Source organism: Lolium perenne, chromosome 3 (genome assembly GCF_019359855.2).
Source record: "Lolium perenne isolate Kyuss_39 chromosome 3, Kyuss_2.0, whole genome shotgun sequence".
In the NCBI taxonomy this organism is placed as follows: domain Eukaryota; kingdom Viridiplantae; phylum Streptophyta; class Magnoliopsida; order Poales; family Poaceae; genus Lolium; species Lolium perenne.
Genome location: NC_067246.2, coordinates 211,434,915 through 211,445,366, shown reverse-complemented (window position 1 = coordinate 211,445,366; position 10,452 = coordinate 211,434,915).

Genomic DNA, 10,452 nt, shown 5'->3' with positions numbered 1-10,452 from the left:
TTTCGCATTGCCTGTTTTGCTATGTTTGATGGATTTCTTTGTTCCATTAACTTTCAGTAGCTTTGTGCAATGTCCAGAAGTGTTAAGAATGATTATGTCACCTCTGAATATATGAATTATGCACTGACCCTCTAATGAGTTTGTTTTAAGTTTGGTGTGGAGGAAGTTTTCAAGGGTCAAGAGAGGAGGATGATACAATATGATCAAGAAGAGTGAAGAGTTTAAGCTTGGGGATGCCCCCGTGGTTCATCCCTGCATACTTCTTCATCGACAACTTATCAGGTCACCTCTAGTGAAACTATATTTTTATTCCGTCATATCTTGGAGCGTCTGTTTGTTTTTATTTTTATTTTGTTTGAATAAGATCGGGTCCTAGCATTCTTTGTTTGGGAGAAAGACACGCTCCGCTGTTTCGTATGAACACATATGTTCTTAGCTTTATCTTTAATGTTCATTGCGAAAGTTGGTGACGAGGGAGTACCTCGGCAATGCCTACGTATTGTAGACTAGGGTTTCGGGAGAGCGACGATGGAGATTCCGGGATCGAGATTAGGCACACGACGTACCCAGCTTCGGGTCCCCTCGGTGGAGGATCCCTACGTGCTGCTAGCAATCCAGTATATGATCATAGATGTGTTTACAGGGTGTCGCCGTAGTGGAGCTATGTTGTCTATATTCTGTCTATCTATTGGCCTCTTTATTTCGGGTGCCCTGGCTAGCTTTATATATGCAACCAGCCTAGGGTTTTACAAGAGTCCTAGTCGACTACTCCTTCGGGTTGCCTTGTTGGGCCTTCTCCATATTGGGTCTTCTCCATATTGGGTCGAGCCAGGTATACTAATAATGGGTACCCGAAGGGTATGCCCATGTCAGTAGCCCCCGAGTTTATAGGGAAGTCGAAGACTTGCGTAGAAACTCCAAGCATAACCATCTCCGGAGTCGAATAAAATACAAGGCGAGGTCCATGTCGTAGATCATGTGTAGCGTAGATGATGTCGACGATTCTTGAAATTATCGGGTGCGCGGCAGCGCTCCCGATGGGAGTAGCCCCCGAGTCTATGGGTAAGTGCTTGCACTTAGGCATAGACTCAAGTTGTACTACTCGATGAAGAACTTAACTATATTTCTGGAGGACTTGATGAAATCCATGTGCTCCCGATGGGAGTAGGCTCCACTCGAGTCGTAGAATCGAGTTGAGTCTACAAACCTTGATTATCATAGATGCTGTCAAAGTTATTTTTCTATCGGGCGCGCGACCAGCGCTCCCGATGGGAGTAGCCCCCGAGGCTACAGCCAAGTGTTTGCACTTGGGTGTAGGCTCAACTTGCTTTTAATTTTACTCCACAATTTTTCCTCTTTCTTATCGGGAGAGTGAACAATACTCTCGATAAGAGTAGCCCCCGAGCCTATGAGCAGGTGCTTGCACCTAGGCATAGGCTCGAGTTGTACTACTCGATAAACATCTTTGCGCAGCCCCTTTTTATCGACTCCAGGCCGTTGCTATTTTTATTTGACATCCATATCTATATTGTACAGGGATAATGGTAATTGGGGCTAGTTCATCTGACGGATCAGGTACTAGTTAACTGCTCTAGTGGCAATCCGCAAAAACCTACTTCAAGATCACGTCCCTGGACATGATCTCGGGATACTGATGCTAACTCGACAGGTGCCGCTTAAGGTCTTACCATTCTGTCGAGTCCCAGTCATATTTTATCGGGTACCTAACGCGTCCGTTAGGATTTTCCTTCGTATCTGTTGATACGGATAAAAGTAGCAGAGCGCAGTCTTTGGCGATGCCACGCCACACAGAACGGATCTGGGGTCTTACCTTCGCAGAGTTTTGCGGCATTCAGAAATTGTTCGCAACTTTGGCGTTCTGAGAATATTTTGTCAAGTGCTTTGTTTGTCTGATGCAATGACCCATTTTTCGGGTTCTTCTATATTTTTCTCGGGCGTGATGAGACAGCCGAATATATTGGATTCTTCTATATTGTCGGGTTCATCGCCGATGCTCTTGCTCGGAAGAATATGACGAGTCAATAGACCCGAAGATTTGCCTGTCCTCTTTTTTTTTTTTTTTTTGGATCCTCCTTGATGATAATTTCGTCGAATTCCTCCTTCAGGAAAATTTCTTCGGGTCCTCCCTAATTCTTCGGGACCTCCCTAATTCTTCGGGTCCTCCCTAATTCTTCGGGTCCTCTCTAATTCTTCGGGTCCTCTCTAATTCTTCGTGTCCTTCCTGAGGACAATTTTTCGGGACCTTCCCGAGGACAATTCTTCGGGACCTCTTTGAGGACAATTCTTCGGGTTCTCCTTGAATAAAATTTCGTTGAGTTCTGTCAAGATTTCATCTGGTACTCTTTTGAATTCGTCGGGTACTCTTTTGAATTCGTCGGGTTCCCTCTTGAAGACAATTTTGTCGGGTGCTTTTTTGAATTCGTCGGGTACTCTTTTGAATTCGTCGGGTTCCCTCTTGAAGACAATTTCGTCGGGTGCTTTTTTGAATTCATCGGGTTCCTCCCTGAAGACAATTTTTCGGGTGCTTTTTTGAATTCGTCGAGTCCTGTCCTTTCTTGAAGACAATTTCGTCGAGTTCTCCCTGTAGACAATTTCGTCGGGTTCTCTTTTATATACTTTGAAATTTGCTTTCTCCTGCACAAATGAACAAACTTTTTCTATCTTTTCCTTGACTCTTTTTTTTTCGCATGTGGTGTCAAATGCTTAGATATGTAAAGCGAATATATGCCGCGCAGCCCCCGAATGTCGGGTGCGACGAAAGTAAACGATAATCAACTTTATGCAAATCAAAGGAACACTTAGCTTATTGGGCACGACGGAGTCGGCACGATGAAGTCTTCGAGTATGGAGAAGAAGTCGAGCCGAAATAGAAACCACCAAATAGCGATAATAGATGCCGCCAAATTATTTATGAAGAAATAGCCGAGCCCCCGAGCGCTGCTGGGGTGACGTTATGATTGTTATTTAGATGGTATGCCGCAGTTGCGACCCGAGGCGAGGTCATGGTCGAGCCCCCGAGTGTTAGCCATGATGTCGAAAGAAATTAACGGAGTCGCGGCGTCATATAAGTTGAAGCCATTTTAGATGAAGCCATTGACAATAACATAATGTAAATCCATGAAGATGAAGCCAGGATGAGGTATTTGAGATGAATTATTTGAGATGAATCCATATTGAAGATGACGCCATTAAATATAGAGCATATATTGAAGATGAATCCGTCGATATTATAAAGAATGAATCCATTGACCCGAAGAATCCAATAAAAACCATAGAAGATGAATCCGCTGATATCATAGAGGATGAATCCATTGATATCATAGAGGATGAATCCATTGACCCGAAGAGAATAGTTCCAGTAATAACCATAGAAGATGAATCCATTGTCCCGGAAACGCACCGGGTAATATTGTATAAGAGTGAACCAATAATAACCCGAAGAAAAACAATCCAGCAAGCCGAAGAAGATAAATCCACTGATCCGAAGAAAATAAATCTACTAAGCCGGAGAAGATATATCCAGAGTCGAAGAAGATAAATCCACCGAGTAATATAACATATTTGTGGTGACGGTGTAATGGCGCCTCCTTGACTGTCGGGTGTATTTTATTGTAAAGATGTAATAACGCAGCTCCAGAGTATTTGGGTGTGGCGAAAGTAAATAATAGTTAACTTTTTGAAAGAGGAAACACTTAGCTTTATTATCGGGTGCGGCAAAGCCAACGTGAAAGCAGGTGTTGTGGCGGACACGGTCGACATAGTAGATATGGCGGACCCTCGATGGATGAGCCTCCGAGCGTAGTAAGCGCCATGGCAAACGGAGTCGACGCAGCAGCGAAAGTCGAAATTTTGTTGCGATCTGCAGTTATATCGTATTGCAAAAAATCCTGCATGCGAATAATAGCACGACCCAAAAAATATTTGGCCGAATATATACGAAGTTACAGTGTCACGAGAAACCATAATTCTCGGCTCGTTTTGTCATGCATCAGATTTTCCAAGTAATGCATAGGTGTAAAAAGACACGTAATAGATTAGATCCAGCCTCATTAAAGTAATATTTAATCAATGAGATGATCAAAGAAAGGAAAGAGAAAATCACGCGTGAACGTGTGGCGTATCCTTGCGAGATCTTCCACGAAGTGATCAAACTTAGCATGGGTGTTTGTTTCTTTACCTCGTACTTGATGGCCCTGTGCGCACAGATCGGCCATGAACGAAAAAACTTGGCTGCCGCGTACCACGTGAGTAGACTAGCGAAACGACCCGCCAGACTTCCGTCCAGATCTGCCGGCCGGCCGATGAAGTAGCTGATAACAAAGTCGAAGATTTTCTTTTCGGATGCGATCTGAGCATCGTTGATGATCCCGCCCAGATAACGAAATCCAACTGTCGCAAATTCCCACAGACGGCGCCAATTGACGAGGGAGTACCTCGGCAATGCCTACGTATTGTAGACTAGGGTTTCGGGAGAGCGACGATGGAGATTCCGGGATCGAGATTAGGCACACGACGTACCCAGCTTCGGGTCCCCTCGGTGGAGGATCCCTACGTGCTGCTAGCAATCCAGTATATGATCATAGATGTGTTTACAGGGTGTCGCCGTAGTGGAGCTATGTTATTCTGTCTATCTATTGGCCTCTTTATTTCGGGTGCCCTGGCTAGCTTTATATATGCAACCAGCCTAGGGTTTTACAAGAGTCCTAGTCGACTACTCCTTCGGGTTGCCTTGTTGGGCCTTCTCCATATTGGGTCTTCTCCATATTGGGTCGAGCCAGGTATACTAATAATGGGTACCCGAAGGGTATGCCCATGTCAGTTGGACTATTTCATTCATTGCTATATGGTTGGAAACGGAAAATGCCGCATGTGGTAAATGGTATAATGTCTTGAATAATATGATACTTGGCAATTGTTGTGCTCATATAGATCATGTTTAAGCTCTTGCATCATGTACCTTGTACCTATTAATGAATAACTACATAGAGCTTGTTAAAATTTGGTTTGCATGATTGATCTCTAGAGTCTAGATATTTTCTGGTTAAGCTGTTTGAACAACAAGGAGACAATGTAAAGTCTTATAATAGTTACAATATGTTCATATGTGAGCTTTGCTGCACCTTTTATACTTGAGTTTGCTTCAAACAACCTTGCTAGCCTAGCCTTGTATTGAGAGGAATTCTTCTCGTGCATCCAAATCCTTGAGCCAAATACTATGCCCTTTGTGTCCACCATACCTACCTACCACGTGGTATTTCTCCGCCATTCCAAAGTATATTACTTGAGTGCTACCTTTAAACTTCTATTCTTTGCCTTTACAATATATAGCTCATGGGACAAATAACCTTAAAAACTATTGTGGTGAAGAATATGTACTTATGTATCTTATTTCTTAATAAGTTGCTTGTTGAGCGGTAACCATGTTTCTGGGGACGCCATCAACTTTTACCTTTGTTGAATATCATGTGAGTTGCTATGCATGTTCGTCTTGTCTGAAGTAAGGGCGATTTTCATGATCAAATGGTTTGAGTATGCATACTGTTAGAGAAGAACATTGGGCCGCTAACTAAAGCCATGATTCATGGTGGAAGTTTCAGTTTGGACACAAATCCTCAATCTCTTATGAGAATATTAACTGTTGTTGAATGCTTATGCATTAAAGAGGAGTCCATTATCTGTTGTCTATGTTGTCCCGGTATGGATGTCTAAGTTGAGAATAATCAAAAGCGAGAAATCCAATGCGAACTTTCTCCTTAGACCTTTGTACATGCGGCATAGAGGTACCCCTTTGTGACACTTGGTTGAAACATATGCTATGCAATGATAATCCGTGTTAATCCAAGCTAATTAGGACAAGGTGCGAGCACTATTAGTATACTATGCATGAGGCTTGCAACTTATAGGATATCTTATACATAACACATATGCTTTATTACTACCGTTGACAAAATTGTTTCTTGTTTTCAAAATGAAAAGCTCTAGCACAAATATAGTAATCCATGCTTCCCTCTGCGAAGGGCCTATCTTCTACTTTATTGTTGAGTCAGTTTACCTACTTCTTTCTATCCTAGAAGCAAACACTTGTATCAACTGTGTGCATTGATTCTTACATGTTTACCTATTGCACTTGTTATATTACTTTGTGTTGACAATTATCCATGAGATAAATATGTTGAAGTTGATAGCAACCGCTGAAACTTATATCTTCCTTTGTGTTGCTTCAATGCCTTTACTTTGAATTTATTGTTTTATGAGTAACTCTTATGCAAGTCTTATTGATGCTTGTCTTGAAAGTACTATTTATGAAAAGTCTTTGCTATATGATTCATTTGTTTACTCATTATCTTCATCATTGCTTCGAATCGTTGCATTCATCTCATATGCTTACAATAGTATGATCAAGATTATGATAGCATGTCACTTCAGAAATTATCTTTGTTATCGTTTACCTACTCGAGGGCGAGTAAGAACTAAGCTTGGGGATGCTTGATACGTCCCAAACGTATCTATAATTTCTTATGTTCCATGCTACTTTTATGATGATACTCACATATTTTATACACATTATATGTCATTATTATGAATTTTCCGGCACGAGAATGGATTTTGTACACCCACGTATGTGTAAGGAAGCTATCCTATCCACATGTACCTGTTCGAGATTCGTGCAACAATCTTACAGGTTGGCCCCTCATTCACGTTATGTCCCATCGTTATACTCAAATCCATCGTGTTCTTTCCTGTCATAGGCCTTTTTTTAATCAACGCGCCCCGTCCGTAGGCCAGGCCTCTCTGTATATCATCTTCATCCTTAGCTGTCCTCTTCTTCAAATTTTCAGTGGTCTCGTCCTTCTCGCATATCTGCGTGACACATATGAACAGCATGGCTGTCCGGCTGAACAAGCTATTCTCGGGCCGAGCTTTGCCTGTCTGGTCTAGCCGCCGATGCTGCGCCCACCTCAGGGCTCAGGCGGAGACAGAGCCCTGGAGGTGATGCACGCCGGCTCCCCCGGCTCTCCTCTGGTCGCGACAATGCCCTGGAGAAAAAAGGCATGAGAGGGTGCCCTCCGCTCATCTCCGGCTGCTCCCTCGGCCAACCTCCGACGCCTCGCAGTCGCTCCGCCCCACCGCCGGAACCCTTCGACAGCTAGCTGATGCCCCTTCCTCGCCTCTGGTAGCTAGCTAGGACCCAACAGCGATTGCACTCTTCTATCGGGCAGCAGAGCAGAGATGCTCAGTTAACTGAACTGGCAATACATACATCGTACGAACACAATATCCATGGGATGGATTCAGTACACACATCGCTACTTGTTTGCTTTTATTTCTGCCAATGCTAGTAGAGATACTCCCTCCGAGTAAGTGGCAGCACCTAGCAGTAGGACTAGTAGCAAATCACATTTTGATCTTGTGAGCTGGGGACGGCTTGGGCGGTGGTTTCTTCGTGATGCTACAAACGGAGTGGCTGCCCTTGGAGACGACATTGCCGGTGTCAGCGGCGGTGAGCAGGACGCGCGTGCCGGAGTAGGCGTCCTTGTGGCCCAATGCGCTCGCCAGGATACTTAGGTTATCCCCTGAGCGTGCCTGCTAGAGGTCGGGGAAGGTGACGGACATGTCGACGGAGACCTTAGGTTCCGGGAGTCGGGGATGGCGGTTGCGGAGCCAATCTCGTTGACCAGGGCCACGACGGCAGGAGGGACCGAGCTGGACACGCGAACTCCCGCTATTTCCCACCTGCTCGAACTTGGGGATGCGCTCGTCCCTGCCCTTCCATAAGGCGAGCTCGAGCTCCACAGCTTAGGCGTGTGTGCCCGCCTCCGTCAAAGAATTCAGACCGCTCCAGCCACTCAGCGCCCTCCTGTCCCACCGCGTTAGCCGCCATCCTCGCCACGGCCTCCTCTGCCCGCCAGTGAACCGCATGGAAGAACTCGCGTCGCTCGCTGCTCGCTCGGCCTCCAGCTCCCGCGAACTCAGCACGCCGTCAGGCTTGCGCTGCAGCTCCCGCGAACTCAGGACGGGGCGGCGATGGGAGCGGCCAGGCCGGAGCGGCGACTAGCGCACCCGGCGCAAGGAGGCACGGGCGTGGCCAGGGAGGCGATGGCCGATGGGGGGCCGGGCGAGGAGTCAGGGGCGTGGCCGGTGCGGGGAGGCAACGGGCACGGCCGGGACGGGGAGGCACGTCCTACGGGCTGCACGACGTCATGGCCGAAGCAATGAATCTGCCGCTCCTAGGTCGGAGCTTGCCATGGCCACCGCGGAAGTGCTTGGGGAGAGAGGACATGTAGCTACACAGAGATAGTATTGCACTATTGCAGGACACGTCCTATCTGCTAGGGTCAGATGCAAAAAAACTTCAACCCACGTGAGCTACTTGTCCGAATCACCGAGTAATGGGAGGCGAGATAGCTCGTGTACCCGTGCCTGCGTGTACAAACGTTTTTCCGTTTCCGGCACTAACCAATTGACGAGATGCCGAAGAGCCAGTTGCTGTTTTCTGCTGTTTTTGGTTTCAGAAATCCTAGTAAGGAAATATTCTCGGAATTGGACGAAATCAACGCCCAGGGGCCTATTTTTCCACGAAGCTTCCAGAAGTCCGAAGAGGAAACGAAGTGGGGCCACGAGGTGACCACACAATAGGGCGGCGCGGCCCAAGCCCTGGCCGCGCCGGCCTACTGTGTGGGCCCCTCGTGACGCCCCCTGACCTGCCCTTCCGCCTACATATAGTCTTCGTCGCGAAACCCCCAGTACCGGGAGCCACGATACGGAAAACCTTCCAGAGACGCCGCCGCCAATCCCATCTCGGGGGATTCAGGAGATCGCCTCCAGCACCCTGCCGGAGAGGGGAATCATCTCCCGGAGGTCTCTTCATCGCCATGATCGCCTCCGGATCGATGTGTGAGTAGTTCACCCCTGGACTATGGGTCCATAGCAGTAGCTAGATGGTTGTCTTCTCCTCATTGTGCTATCATGTTAGATCTTGTGAGCTGCCTATCATGATCAAGATCTTCTATTTGTAATGCTACATGTTGTGTTTGTTGGGATCCGATGAATATTGAATACTATGTCAAGTTGATTATCAGTCTATCATATATGTTGTTTATGTTCTTGCATGCTCTCCGTTGCTAGTAGAGGCTCTGGCCAAGTTGATACTTGTGACTCCAAGAGGGAGTATTTATGCTCGATAGTGGGTTCATGCCTCCATTAAATCTGGGACAGTGACAGAAAGTTCTAAGGTTGTGGATGTGCTGTTGCCACTAGGGATAAAACATCGATGCTTTGTCTAAGGATATTTGTGTTGATTACATTACGCACCATACTTAATGCAATTATCTGTTGCTTGCAACTTAATACCAGAAGGGGTTCGGATGATAACCTGAAAGTGGACTTTTTAGGCATAGATGCATGCTGGATAGCGGTCTATGTACTTTGTCGTAATGCCCTGATTAAATCTCATAGTACTCATCATGATATTTGTATGTGCATTGTTATTCCTTCTTTATTTGTCAATTGCCCAACTGTAATTTGTTCACCCAACATCTGTTTATCTTATGGGAGAGACACCACTAGTGAACTGTGGACCCCGGTCCTATTCTTTACATCTGAAATACAATCTACTGCAATTGTTCTTTACTGTTCTTCGCAAACAAACATCATCATCCACACTATACATCTAATCCTTTGTTTACAGCAAGCCGGTGAGATTGACAACCTCACTGTTACGTTGGGGCAAAGTACTGTGATTGTGTTGTGCAGGTTCCACGTTGGCGCCGGAATCCCTGGTGTTGCGCCGCACTACACTTCGCCACCAACAACCTTCAACGTGCTTCTTGGCTCCTACTGGTTCGATAAACCTTGGTTTCTTTCTGAGGGAAAACTTACTGCTGTGCACATCACACCTTCCTCTTGGGGTTCCCAACGGACGTGTGTCTCACGCGCATCAGGCGGCAAGGAGCCAAGGAGGACCGGTGGTGGCAGGAAAATGTGGGAGAACCGTGTCTCGGGTTGTGGGCCACATGGATGGTGGCAGAACAGTTGAGCATCCGCCAGAGCGGGAAGAGAAGGTGCCAATGCAGGCGGTGAATGGGGCAGAGCATAAATGAGAGAGACGAATGGAGGAAGTGACCCGAAACTTTCCTCTTGGTTTTTTTTTTGGGTTTTGCTATACTTAAATGCACTAGAGTACTGCAAAATATGCAAATATGCAGCATGGGGAGTCACTTTTCTGGGGTTTACCTTATTCTTTTTACAATTTTAGCCTTTTCACGATATCTAGTCTAGACTTATCCCCCTCCCCACCAAACCGTAAAATGAACCTTTTTTTAACACTTTTGCCAGTTGTACGGGATTTGCTAGAGTTGCTCTAAGCATAGTGAAAATAGTGAAAGGAGGGGCCACCTCCTCCAAAGACCAGAGCGACATGAAATTGATTAA